This window comes from Schistocerca gregaria, chromosome 9 (assembly GCF_023897955.1).
Source record: "Schistocerca gregaria isolate iqSchGreg1 chromosome 9, iqSchGreg1.2, whole genome shotgun sequence".
NCBI classification, from domain to species: Eukaryota; Metazoa; Arthropoda; class Insecta; order Orthoptera; family Acrididae; genus Schistocerca; species Schistocerca gregaria.
The window spans coordinates 48,009,885-48,024,468 of record NC_064928.1 but is presented as its reverse complement, the minus strand read 5'-3'; positions in this window follow the sequence as shown (position 1 = coordinate 48,024,468).

The following is a 14,584-nucleotide window of genomic DNA, read 5'->3' as shown; positions in this document are numbered from 1 at the left end:
TCCACAGATTACAGAATGCATCCAGATGTGCATCGGAAACTACTACTGGTATTCCAGGGAACGATCAAAACGTCGACTGTTTGAGACATTACTCCTGTGGAGGAAAGTGCGCATGGTTACTGTTGTATTCAATCGCGATGCAATTTCTGTGTCTCATCAACACTCTGATAGTCCACAGATTACAGAATGCCACCAGATGTGCATCTGAAACTACTACTGGTCTTCCAGGGAACGATCAAAGCGTAGACTATTTGAGACATTACTCCCATGGAGGAAAGTGCGCATGGTGACTGTTGTATTCAAACCCGATGCAATTTCTGTGTTTCATCAACACTCTGATAGTCCACAGATTAAGGAATGCCACCAGATGTGCATCGGAAACTACTACTGGTCTTAGAGGGAACGATCAAAGCGTCGACTGTTTGAGACATTACTCCCATGGAGGAAAGTGCGCATGGTGACTGTTGTATTCAATCGCGATGCAATATCTGTGTTTCATCAACACTCTGATAGTCCACAGATTGCAGAATGCCTCGAGATGTGCATCGGAAACTACCACTGGTCTAAAAGGGGTGAGCAAAGCGTAGACTGTTTGAGACATTACTAACATGAAGGCAAGTGGGCATGGTGAATGTTGTATTCAATCCCGATGCAATTTCTGTGTTTCATCAACACTTTGAAGGTCCACAGATAACAGAATGCATCCAGATGTGCATCGGAAACTACTATTGGTCTTCCAGGGAACGATCAAAGCGTATACTATTTGAGACATTAGTCCCATGGAGGAAAGTGCGCATGGTGACTGTTGTATTCAATCCCGATGGAATGTCTGTGTTTCGTCAACACACTGATGGTCCACAGATTAAGGAATGCCACCAGATGTGCATCGGAAACTACTACTGCTCTTCCAGGCAGCGATCAAAGCGTCGACTGTTTTGACATTACTCCTGTGGAGGAAAGTGCGCATGGTGACTGCTGTATTTAATCGCGATGGAATTTCTGTGTTTCATCAACACTCTGATAGTCCACAGATTACAGAATGAAACGGATGTGCATCGGAAACTACTACTGGTCTTCCAGGGAACGATCAAAGCGTAGACTGTTTGAGACATTACTCCCATGAAGGAAAGTGTGGATGGTGACTGTTGTATTCAATCCCGATGTAATTTCTGTGTTTCATCAACACTCTGATAGTCCACAGATTACAGAATGCCACCAGACGAGCATCGGAAACTACTACTGGTCTTCTAGGGAGCGATCAAAGCGTAGACTGTTTAAGACACTACTCTCGTGGAAGAAAGTGCGCATGGTGACTGTTGTATTCAATCGCGATGCAATTTCTGTGTTTCATCAACACTCTGATAGTCTACAGATTACAGAATGCCTCCAGATGTGCATCGGAAACTACTACTGGTCTTCCAGGGAACGATCAAAGCGTAGACTGTTTGAGACATTACTCCCATTTGGGAAAGTGCGCATGGTGACTGTTGTATTCTATTCCGATGCAATTTCTGTGTTTCATCAACACTCTGATAGTCCACAGATTACGGAATGACTCCAGATGTGCATCGGAAACTACCACTGATCTTCCAGGGAGCGATCAAAGCGTAGACTGTTTGAGATATTACTAACATGGAGGCAAGTGCGCATGGTGACTGTTGTATTCAATCCCATTGCAATTTTTGTGTTTCATCAACACTTTGAAGGTCCACAGATTACAGAATGCATCCGGATGTGCATCGGAAACTACGACTGGTCTTCCAGGGAACGATCAAAGCGTAGACTATTTGAGACACTACTCCCATGGAGGAAAGTGCGTATGGTGACTGTTGTATTCAATCCCGATGCAATTTCTGTGTATCATCAACACTCTGATAGTCCACAGATTGCAGAATGCCTCCAGATGTGCATCGGAAACTACCACTGGTCTTGCAGGAAACGATCAAAGCGTAGACTATTTGAGACATTACTCCCATGGAGGAAAGTGCGCATGGTGACTGTTGTATTCGATCCCGATGCAATTTCTGTGTTTCATCAGCTCTTTGAAGGTCCACAGATTACAGAATGCATCCAGATGTGCATAGGAAACTACTACTGGTCTTCCAGGGAACGATCAAACCGTAGACTATTTTAAACATTACTCCCATGGAGGAAAGTGAGCATGGTCACTGTTGTATTCAATCCCGATTCAATTTCTGTGTTTCGTCAACACTCTGATAGTCCACAGATTAAGGAATGCCACCAGATGTGCATTGGAAACTACTACTGGTCTTAGAGGGAACGATCAAAGCGTCGACTGTTTGAGACATTACTCCCATGGAGGAAAGTGCGCATGGTGACTGTTGTATTCAATCCCGATCCAATGTCTGTGTTTCGTCAACACACTGATGGTCCACAGATTATGGAATGCCACCAGATGTGCATCGGAAACTACTACTGGTCTTCCAGGGAACGATCAAAGCGTAGACTGTTTGAGACATTACTCCCATGGAGGAAAGTGTGGATGGTGACTGTTGTATTCAATCCCGATGTAATTTCTGTGTTTCATCAACACTCTGATAGACCACAGATTACAGAATGCCACCAGACGAGCATCGGAAACTACTACTGGTCTTCCAGGGAGCGATCAAAGCGTAGACTGTTTTAGACACTACTCTCGTGGAAGAAAGTGCGCATGGTGACTGTTGTATTCAATCGCGATGCAATTTCTGTGTTTCATCAACACTCTGATAGTCCACAGATTACAGAATGCCTCCAGATGTGCATCGGAAACTACTACTGGTCTTCCAGTGAACGATCAAAGCGTAGACTGTTTGAGACATTACTCCCATGGAGGAAAGTGAGCATGGTCACTGTTGTATTCAATCCCGAATCAATTTCTGTGCTTCGTCAACACTCTGATAGTCCACAGATTAAGGAATGCCACCAGATGTGCATCGGAAACTACTACTGGTCTTAGAGGGAACGATCAAAGCGTCGACTGTTTGAGACATTACTCCCATGGAGGAAAGTGCGCATGGTGACTGTTGTATTCATTCGCGATGCAATATCTGTGTTTCATCAACACTCTGATAGTCCACAGATTGCAGAATGCCTCGAGATGTGCATCGGAAACTACCACTGGTCTTCCAGGGAGTGATCAAAGCGTAGACTGTTTGAGACATTACTAACATGAAGGCAAGTGGGCATGGTGTCTGTTGTATTCAATCCCGATGCAATTTCTGTGTTTCATCAACACTTTGAAGGTCCACAGATAACAGAATGCATCCAGATGTGCATCGGAAACTACTACTGGTCTTCCAGGGAACGATCAAAGCGTAGACTATTTGAGACATTACTAACATGGAGGAAAGTGCGCATGTAGACTGTTGTATTCAATCCCGATCCAATGTCTGTGTTTCGTCAACACACTGATGGTCAACAGATTATGGAATGCCACCAGATGTGCATCGGAAACTACTACTGGTCTTCCAGGCAGCGATCAAAGCGTCGACTGTTTGAGACATTACTCCTGTGGAGGAAAGAGCGCATGGTGACCGCTGTATTCAATCGCGATGCAATTTCTGTGTTTCATCAACACTCTGATAGTCCACAGATTACAGAATGAAACGGATGTGCATCGGAAACTACTACTGGTCTTCCAGGGAACGATCAAAGCGTAGACTGTTTGAGACATTACTCCCATGGAGGAAAGTGTGGATGGTGACTGTTGTATTCAATCCCGATGTAATTTCTGTGTTTCATCAACACTCTGATAGACCACAGATTACAGAATGCCACCAGACGAGCATCGGAAACTACTACTGGTCTTCTAGGGAGCGATCAAAGCGTAGACTGTTTGAGACACTACTCTCGTGGAAGAAAGTGCGCATGGTGACTGTTGTATTCAATCGCGATGCAATTTCTGTGTTTCATCAACACTCTGATAGTCCACAGATTACAGAATGCCTCCAGATGTGCATCGGAAACTACTACTGGTCTTCCAGTGAACGATCAAAGCGTAGACTATTTGAGACATTACTCCCATGGAGGAAAGTGAGCATGGTCACTGTTGTATTCAATCCCGATTCAATTTCTGTGTTTCGTCAACACTCTGATAGTCCACAGATTAAGGAATGCCACCAGATGTGCATCGGAAACTACTACTGGTCTTCCAGGGAACGATCAAAGGGTAGACTGTTTGAGACATTACTCCCATTTAGGAAAGTGCACATGGTGACTGTTGTATTCTATTCCGATGCAATTTCTGTGTTTCATCAACACTCTGATAGTCCACAGATTACAGAATGCCTCCAGATGTGCATCGGAAACTACCACTGATCTTCCAGGGAGCGATCAAAGCGTAGACTGTTTGAGACATTACTAACATGGAGGCAAGTGCGCATGGTGACTGTTGTATTCAATCCCATTGCAATTTCTGTGTTTCATCAACACTTTGAAGGTCCACAGATTACAGAATGCATCCGGATGTGCATCGGAAACTACTACTGGTCTTCCAGGGAACGATCAAAGCGTAGACTATTTGAGACACTACTCCCATGGAGGAAAGTGCGTATGGTGACTGTTGTATTCAATCCCGATGCAATTTCTGTGTATCATCAACACTCTGATAGTCTACGGATTGCAGAATGCCTCCAGATGTGCATCGGAAACTACCACTGGTCTTGCAGGGAACGATCAAAGCGTAGACTATTTGAGACATTACTCCCATGGAGGAAAGTGCGCATGGTGACTGTTGTATTCTATCCCGATGCAATTTCTGTGTTTCATCAACACTCTGATAGTCCACAGATTAAGGAATGCCACCAGATGTGCACCGGAAACTACTACTGGTCTTCCAGGGAGCGATCAAAACGTCGACTGTTTGAGACATTACTCCTGTGGAGGAAAGTGCGCATGGTGACTGTTGTATTCAATCGCGATGCAATTTCTGTGTTTCATCAACACTCAGATAGTCCACAGATTACAGAATGCCACCAGATGTGCATCTGAAACTACTACTGGTCTTCCAGGGAACGATCAAAGCGTAGACTATTTGAGACAATACTCCCATGGAGGAAAGTGCGCATGGTGACTGTTGTATTCAATCCCGAAGCAATTTCTGTGTTTCATCAACACTCTGATAGTCCACAGATTAAGGAATACCACCAGATGTGCATCGGAAACTACTACTGGTCTTAGAGGGAACGATCAAAGCGTCGACTGTTTGAGACATTACTCCCATGGAGGAAAGTGCGCATGGTGACTGTTGTATTCAATCGCGATGCAATATCTGTGTTTCATCAACACTCAGATAGTCCACAGATTGCAGAATGCCTCGAGATGTGCATCGGAAACTACCACTGGTCTTCCAGGGAGTTATCAAAGCGTAGACTGTTTGAAACATTACTAACATGAAGGCAAGTGGGCATGGTGACTGTTGTATTCAATCATGATGCAATTTCTGTGTTTCATCAACACTTTGAAGGTCCACAGATAACAGAATGCATCCAGATGTGCATCGGAAACTACTACTGGCCTTCCAGGGAACGATCAAAGCGTAGACTATTTGAGACATTACTCCCATGGAGGAAAGTGCGCATGGTGACTGTTGTATTCAATCCCGATCCAATGTCTGTATTTCGTCAACACACTGATGGTCCACAGATTATGGAATGCCACCAGATGTGCATCGGAAACTACTACTGGTCTTCCAGGCAGCGATCAAAGCGTCGACTGTTTGAGACATTACTCCTGTGGAGGAAAGTGCGCATGGGGACTGCTGTATTCAATCGCGATGCAATTTCTGTGTTTCATCAACACTCTGATAGTCCACAGATTACAGAATGAAACGGATGTGCATCGGAAACTACTACTGGTCTTCCAGGGAACGATCAAAGCGTAGACTCTTTGAGACATTACTCCCGTGGAGGAATGTGTGGATGGTGACTGTTGTATTCAATCCCGATGTAATTTCTGTGTTTCATCAACACTCTGATAGTCCACAGATTACAGAATGCCACCAGACGAGCATCGGAAACTACTACTGGTCTTCCAGGGAGCGATCAAAGCGTAGACTGTTTGAGACACTACTCTCGTGGAAGAAAGTGCGCATTGTGACTGTTGTATTCAATCGCGATGCAATTTCTGTGTTTCATCAACACTCTGATAGTCCACCGATTACAGAATGCCTCCAGATGTGCATCGGAAACTACTACTGGTCTTCCAGGGAACCATCAAAGCGTAGACTGTTTGAGACATTACTCCCATTTAGGAAAGTGCGCATGGTGACTGTTGTATTCTATTCCGATGCAATTTCTGTGTTTCATCAAAACTCTGATAGTCCACAGATTACAGTATGCCTCCAGATGTGCATCGGAAACTACCACTGATCTTCCAGGGAGCGATCAAAGCGTAGACTGTTTGAGACATTACTAACATGGAGGCAAGTGCGCATGGTGACTGTTGTATTCAATCCCATTGCAATTTCTGTGTTTCATCAACACTTTGAAGGTCCACAGATTACAGAATGCATCCGGATGTGCATCGGAAACTACTACTGGTCTTCCAGGGAACGATCAAAGCGTAGACTATTTGAGACATTAGTCCCATGGAGGAAAGTGCGCATGGTTACTGTTGTGTTCAATCCCGATGCAATTTCTGTGTTTCATCAACACTCTGTTAGTCCACAGATTACAGAATGCCTCCAGATGTGCAACAGAAACTACTACTAGTCCTCCAGGGAACGATCAAAGCGTAGACTGTTTGAGACATTACTCCCATGGAGGAAAGTGCGCATGGTGACTGTTGTATTCTATCCCGATTCAATATCTGTGTTTCATCAACACTCTGATAGTCCACAGATTGCAGAATGCCTCCAGATGTGCATCGGAAACTCCCACTGGTCAACCAGGGAGTGATCAAAGCGTAGACTGTTTGAGACATTACTAACATGAAGGCAAGTGCGCATGGTGACTGTTGCATTCAATCCCGTTGCAATTTCTGTGTTTCATCAACACTTTGAAGGTCCACAGATTACAGAATGCATCCAGATGTGCATCGGAAACTACTACTGGTCTTCCAGGGAACGATCAAAGCGTAGACTATTTGAGACATTAATCCCATTTAGGAAAGTGCGCATGGTGACTGTTGTATTCAATCCCGATGCAATTTCTGTGTTTCGTCAACACTCTGATTGTCCACAGATTAAGGAATGCCACCAGACGTGCATCGGAAATACTACTGGTCTTCCAGGGAATGATCAAAGCGTAGACTGTTTGAGACACTACTCTCATGGAAGAAAGTGCGCATGGTGACTGTTGTATTCAATCCCGATGCAATTTCTGTGTTTCATCAACACTCTGTTAGTCCACAGATTACAGAATGCCTCCAGATGTGCAACAGAAACTACTACTGGTCCTCCAGGGAACGATCAAAAAGTAGACTGTTTGAGACATTACTCCCATGGAGGAAAGTGCGCATGGTGACTGTTGTATTCTATCCCGATTCAATATCTGTGTTTCATCAACACTCTGATAGTCCACAGATTGCAGAATGAATCCAGATGTGCATCGGAAACTACCACTGGTCAACCAGGGAGTGATCAAAGCGTAGACTGTTTGAGACATTACTAACTTGAAGGGAAGTGCGCATGGTGACTGTTGTATACAATCCCGTTGCAATTTCTGTGTTTCATCAACACTTTGAAGGTCCACAGATTACAGAATGCATCCAGATGTGCATTGGAAACTCCTACTGGTCTTCCAGGGAACGATCAAAGCGTAGACTATTTGAGACATTACTCCCATTTAGGAAAGTGCGCATGGTGACTGTTGTATTCAATCCCGATGCAATTTCTGTGTTTCGTCAACACTCTGATTGTCCACAGATTAAGGAATGCCACCAGATGTGCATCGGAAACTTTTACTGGTCTTCCAGGGAGCGATCAAAGCGTCGACTGTTTGAGACATTACTCCTGTGGAAGAAAGTGCGCATGGTGATTGTTGTATTCAATCGCGATGCAATTTCTATGTTTCATCAACACACTGGTAGTCCACAGATTACAGAATGCCACCAGATGTGCATCTGAATCTACTACTGGTCTTCCAAGGAACGATCAAAGCGTAGACTATTTGAGACAGTACTCCCATGGAGGAAAGTGCGCATGGTGACTGTTGTATTCAATCCCGATGCAATTTCTGTGTTTCATCAACACTCTGATAGTCCACAGATTAAGGAATGAAACCAGATGTGCATCGGAAACTACTACTGGTCTTAGAGGGAACGATCAAAGCGTAGACTGTTTGAGACATTAGTCCCGTGGTGGAAAGTGCGGATGGTGACTGTTGTATTCAATCCCGACGCAATTTCTGTGTTTCATCAACACTCTGATAGTCCACAGATTACAGAATGCCACCAGACGTGCATCGGAAACTACTACTGGTCTCCCAGGGAACCATCAAAGCGTAGACTGTTTGAGACACTACTCTCATGGATGATAGTGCGCATGGTGACTGTTGTATTCAATCCCGATGCAATTTCGGTGTTTCATCAACACTCTGATAGTCCACAGATAACAGAATGCCACGAGACGTGCATCGGAAATACTACTGGTCTTCCAGGGAACGATCAAAGCGTAGGATGTTTGAGCCACTACTCTCATGGAAGAAAGTGCGCATGGTGACTGTTGTATTCAATCGCGATGCAATTTCTGTGTTTCATCAACACTCTGATAGTCCACAGATTACAGAATGCCACCAGATGTGCATCTGAAACTACTACTGGTCTTCCAGGGAATGATAAAAGCGTAGACTGTTTGAGACATTACCCCCGTGGAGGAAAGTGCGAATGGTGACTGTTGTGTTGAATCCCGATGCAATTTCTGGGTATCATCAACACTCAGCTTGTCCACAGATTACAGTATGCCTCCAGATGTGCATCGGAAACTACCACTGATCTTCCAGGGAGCGATCAAAGCGTAGACTGTTTGAGACATTACTAACATGGAGGCAAGTGCGCATGGTGACTGTTGTATTCAATCCCATTGCAATTTCTGTGTTTCATCAACACTTTGAAGGTCCACAGATTACAGAATGCATCCGGATGTGCATCGGAAACTACTACTGGTCTTCCAGGGAACGATCAAAGCGTAGACTATTTGAGACATTAGTCCCATGGAGGAAAGTGCGCATGGTGACTGTTGTGTTCAATCCCGATGCAATTTCTGTGTTTCATCAACACTCTGTTAGTCCACAGATTACAGAATGCCTCCAGATGTGCAACAGAAACTACTACTGGTCCTCCAGGGAACGATCAAAGCGTAGACTGTTTGAGACATTACTCCCATGGAGGAAAGTGCGCATGGTGACTGTTGTATTCTATCCCGATTCAATATCTGTGTTTCATCAACACTCTGATAGTCCACAGATTGCAGAATGCCTCCAGATGTGCATCGGAAACTACCACTGGTCAACCAGGGAGTGATCAAAGCGTAGACTGTTTGAGACATTACTAACATGAAGGCAAGTGCGCATGGTGACTGTTGCATTCAATCCCGTTGCAATTTCTGTGTTTCATCAACACTTTGAAGGTCCACAGATTACAGAATGCATCCAGATGTGCATCGGAAACTACTACTGGTCTTCCAGGGAACGATCAAAGCGTAGACTATTTGAGACATTACTCCCATTTAGGAAAGTGCGCATGGTGACTGTTGTATTCAATCCCGATGCAATTTCTGTGTTTCGTCAACACTCTGATTGTCCACAGATTAAGGAATGCCACCAGACGTGCATCGGAAATACTACTGGTCTTCCAGGGAATGATCAAAGCGTAGACTGTTTGAGACACTACTCTCATGGAAGAAAGTGCGCATGGTGACTGTTGTATTCAATCCCGATGCAATTTCTGTGTTTCATCAACACTCTGTTAGTCCACAGATTACAGAATGCCTCCAGATGTGCAACAGAAACTACTATTGGTCCTCCAGGGAACGATCAAAAAGTAGACTGTTTGAGACATTACTCCCATGGAGGAAAGTGCGCATGGTGACTGTTGTATTCTATCCCGATTCAATATCTGTGTTTCATCAACACTCTGATAGTCCACAGATTGCAGAATGAATCCAGATGTGCATCGGAAACTACCACTGGTCAACCAGGGAGTGATCAAAGCGTAGACTGTTTGAGACATTACTAACTTGAAGGGAAGTGCGCATGGTGACTGTTGTATACAATCCCGTTGCAATTTCTGTGTTTCATCAACACTTTGAAGGTCCACAGATTACAGAATGCTTCCAGATGTGCATTGGAAACTACTACTGGTCTTCCAGGGAACGATCAAAGCGTAGACTATTTGAGACATTACTCCCATTTAGGAAAGTGCGCATGGTGACTGTTGTATTCAATCCCGATGCAATTTCTGTGTTTCGTCAACACTCTGATTGTCCACAGATTAAGGAATGCCACCAGATGTGCATCGGAAACTTTTACTGGTCTTCCAGGGAGCGATCAAAGCGTCGACTGTTTGAGACATTACTCCTGTGGAAGAAAGTGAGCATGGTGACTGTTGTATTCAATCGCGATGCAATTTCTATGTTTCATCAACACACTGGTAGTCCACAGATTACAGAATGCCACCAGATGTGCATCTGAATCTACTACTGGTCTTCCAAGGAACGATCAAAGCGTAGACTATTTGAGACAGTACTCCCATGGAGGAAAGTGCGCATGGTGACTGTTGTATTCAATCCCGATGCAATTTCTGTGTTTCATCAACACTCTGATAGTCCACAGATTAAGGAATGAAACCAGATGTGCATCGGAAGCTACTACTGGTCTTAGAGGGAACGATCAAAGCGTAGACTGTTTGAGACAATAGTCCCGTGGTGGAAAGTGCGGATGGTGACTGTTGTATTCAATCCCGACGCTATTTCTGTGTTTCATCAACACTCTGATAGTCCACAGATTACAGAATGCCACCAGACGTGCATCGGAAACTACTACTGGTCTTCCAGGGAACGATCAAAGCGTAGACTGTTTGAGACACTACTCTCATGGATGATAGTGCGCATGGTGACTGTTGTATTCAATCCCAATGCAATTTTTTGTGTTTTATCAACACTCTGATAGTCCACAGATTACAGAATGCCTCCAGATGTGCATCGGAAACTACTACTGGTATTCCAGGGAAAGATCAAAGCGTAGACTCTTTGAGACATTACTCCCATGGAGGAAAGTGCGCATGGTGACTATTGTATTCAATCCCGATGCAATTTCGGTGTTTCATCAACACTCTGAAAGTCCACAGATAACAGAATGCCACGAGACGTGCATCGGAAATACTACTGGTCTTCCAGGGAACGATCAAAGCGTAGACTGTTTGAGACACTACTCTCATGGAAGAAAGTGCGCATGGTGACTGTTGTATTCAATCCCGATGCAATTTCTGTGTTTCGTCAACACTCTGATAGTCCACAGATTAAGAAATGCCACCAGGTGTGCATCGGAAACTACTACTGGTCTTCCAGGGAGCGATCAAAGCGTCGACTGTTTGAGACATTACTCCTGTGGAGGAAAGTGCGCATGGTGACTGTTGTATTCAATCGCGATGCAATTTCTGTGTTTCATCAACACTCTGATAGTCCACAGATTACAGAATGCCACCAGATGTGCATCTGAAACTACTACTGGTCTTCCAGGGAATGATAAAAGCGTAGACTGTTTGAGACATTACCCCCGTGGAGGAAAGTGCGAATGGTGACTGTTGTGTTGAATCCCGATGCAATTTCTGGGTATCATCAACACTCAGCTTGTCCACAGACTTCATAATGCCTCCATATGTGCATCGGAATCTACTACTGGTCTTCCAGGGAACGATCAAAACGTAGACAGTTTGAGACATTACTCCCATGGAAGAAATAGCACATGGTGAGTGTAGTATTTAATCCCGATGCAATTTCGGTGTTTCATCAACACTCTGATAGTCCACAGACAACAGAATGCATCCAGATGTGCATCGGAAACTACTACTGGTCTTCCAGGGACGATCGAAGCGTAGACTATTTGAGACATTACTCCCATGGAGGAAAGTGCGCATGGTGACTGTTGTATTCAATCCCGATGCAATTTCTCTGTTTCATCAACACTCTGATAGTCCACGTATTAAGGAATACCACCAGATGTGCATCGGAACTACTACTGGTCTTAGAGGGAACAATCAAAGCGTCGACTGTTTGAGACATTACTCCTGTGGAGGAAAGTGCGCATGGTGACTGTTGTATTCAATCGCAATGCAATTTCTGTGTATCATCAACACTCTGATAGTCCACAGATTACGGAATGCCACCAGATGTGCATCTGAAACTACTACTGGTCTTCCAGGGAATGATCAAAGCGTAGACTGTTTGAGACATTACTAGCATGGAGGAAAGTGCGCATGGTGACTGTTGTATTCAATCCCGATGCAATTTCTGTGTTTCATCAACACTCTGATATTCCACAGATTACAGAATGCCACCACACGTGCATCGGAAACTACTACTGGTCTTCCAGGGAACGATCAAAGCGTAGACTGTTTGAGACACTACTCTCATGGATGAAAGTGCGCATGGTGACTGTTGTATTCAATCCCAATGCAATTTTTTGTGTTTCATCAACACTCTGATAGTCCACAGATTACAGAATGCCTCCAGATGAGCATGGGAAACTACTACTGGTCTTCCAGGGAACGATCAAAGCGTAGACTGTTTGAGACATTACTCCCGTGGAGGAAAGTGCGCATGGTGACTGTTGTATTCAATCTCGATGCAATTTCGGTGTTTCATCAACACTCTGATAGTCCACAGATAACAGAATGCCACCAGACGTGCATCGGAAACTACTACTGGTCTTCCAGGGAACGATCAAAGCGTAGACTGTTTGAGACACTACTCTCATGGAAGAAAGTGCGCATGGTGACTGTTGTATTCAATCCCGATGCAATTTCTGTGTTTCATCAACACTCTGTTAGTCCACATATTACAGAATGCCTTCAGATGTGCATCAGAAACTACTGCTGGTCCTCCAGGGAACGATCAAAGCGTAGACTGTTTGACACATTACTCCCATGGAGGAAAGTGCGCATGGTGACTGTTGTATTCAATCCCGATGCAATTTCTGTGTTTCGTCAACACTCTGATAGTCCACAGATTACAGAATGCCACCAGATGTGCATCTGAAACTACTACTGGTCTTCCAGGGAATGATCAAAGCGTAGACTGTTTGAGACATTACCCCCGTGGGGGAAAGTGCGAATGGTGACTGTTGTATTGAATCCCGATGCAATTTCTGGGTATCATCAACACTCAGCTTGTCCACAGACTTCATAATGCCTCCATATGTGCATCGGAATCTACTACAGGTATTCCAGGGAACGATCAAAGCGTAGACAGTTTGAGACATTACTCCCATGGAAGAAATAGCACATGGTGAGTGTAGTATTTAATCCCGATGCAATTTCGGTGTTTCATCAACACTCTGATAGTCCACAGGTAACAGAATGCATCCAGATGTGCATCGGAAACTACTACTGGTCTTCCAGGGAGCGATCAAAGCGTCGACTGTTTGAGACATTACTCCTGTGGAGGAAAGTGCGCATGGTGACTGTTGTATTCAATCGCGATGCAATTTCTGTGTTTCATCAACACTCTGATAGTCCACAGATTACAGAATGCCACCAGATGTGCATCTGAAACTACTACTGGTCTTCCAGGGAATGATAAAAGCGTAGACTGTTTGAGACATTACCCCCGTGGAGGAAAGTGCGAATGGTGACTGTTGTGTTGAATCCCGATGCAATTTCTGGGTATCATCAACACTCAGCTTGTCCACAGATTACAGTATGCCTCCAGATGTGCATCGGAAACTACCACTGATCTTCCAGGGAGCGATCAAAGCGTAGACTGTTTGAGACATTACTAACATGGAGGCAAGTGCGCATGGTGACTGTTGTATTCAATCCCATTGCAATTTCTGTGTTTCATCAACACTTTGAAGGTCCACAGATTACAGAATGCATCCGGATGTGCATCGGAAACTACTACTGGTCTTCCAGGGAACGATCAAAGCGTAGACTATTTGAGACATTAGTCCCATGGAGGAAAGTGCGCATGGTGACTGTTGTGTTCAATCCCGATGCAATTTCTGTGTTTCATCAACACTCTGTTAGTCCACAGATTACAGAATGCCTCCAGATGTGCAACAGAAACTACTACTGGTCCTCCAGGGAACGATCAAAGCGTAGACTGTTAGAGACATTACTCCCATGGAGGAAAGTGCGCATGGTGACTGTTGTATTCTATCCCGATTCAATATCTGTGTTTCATCAACACTCTGATAGTCCACAGATTGCAGAATGCCTCCAGATGTGCATCGGAAACTACCACTGGTCAACCAGGGAGTGATCAAAGCGTAGACTGTTTGAGACATTACTAACATGAAGGCAAGTGCGCATGGTGACTGTTGCATTCAATCCCGTTGCAATTTCTGTGTTTCATCAACACTTTGAAGGTCCACAGATTACAGAATGCATCCAGATGTGCATCGGAAACTACTACTGGTCTTCCAGG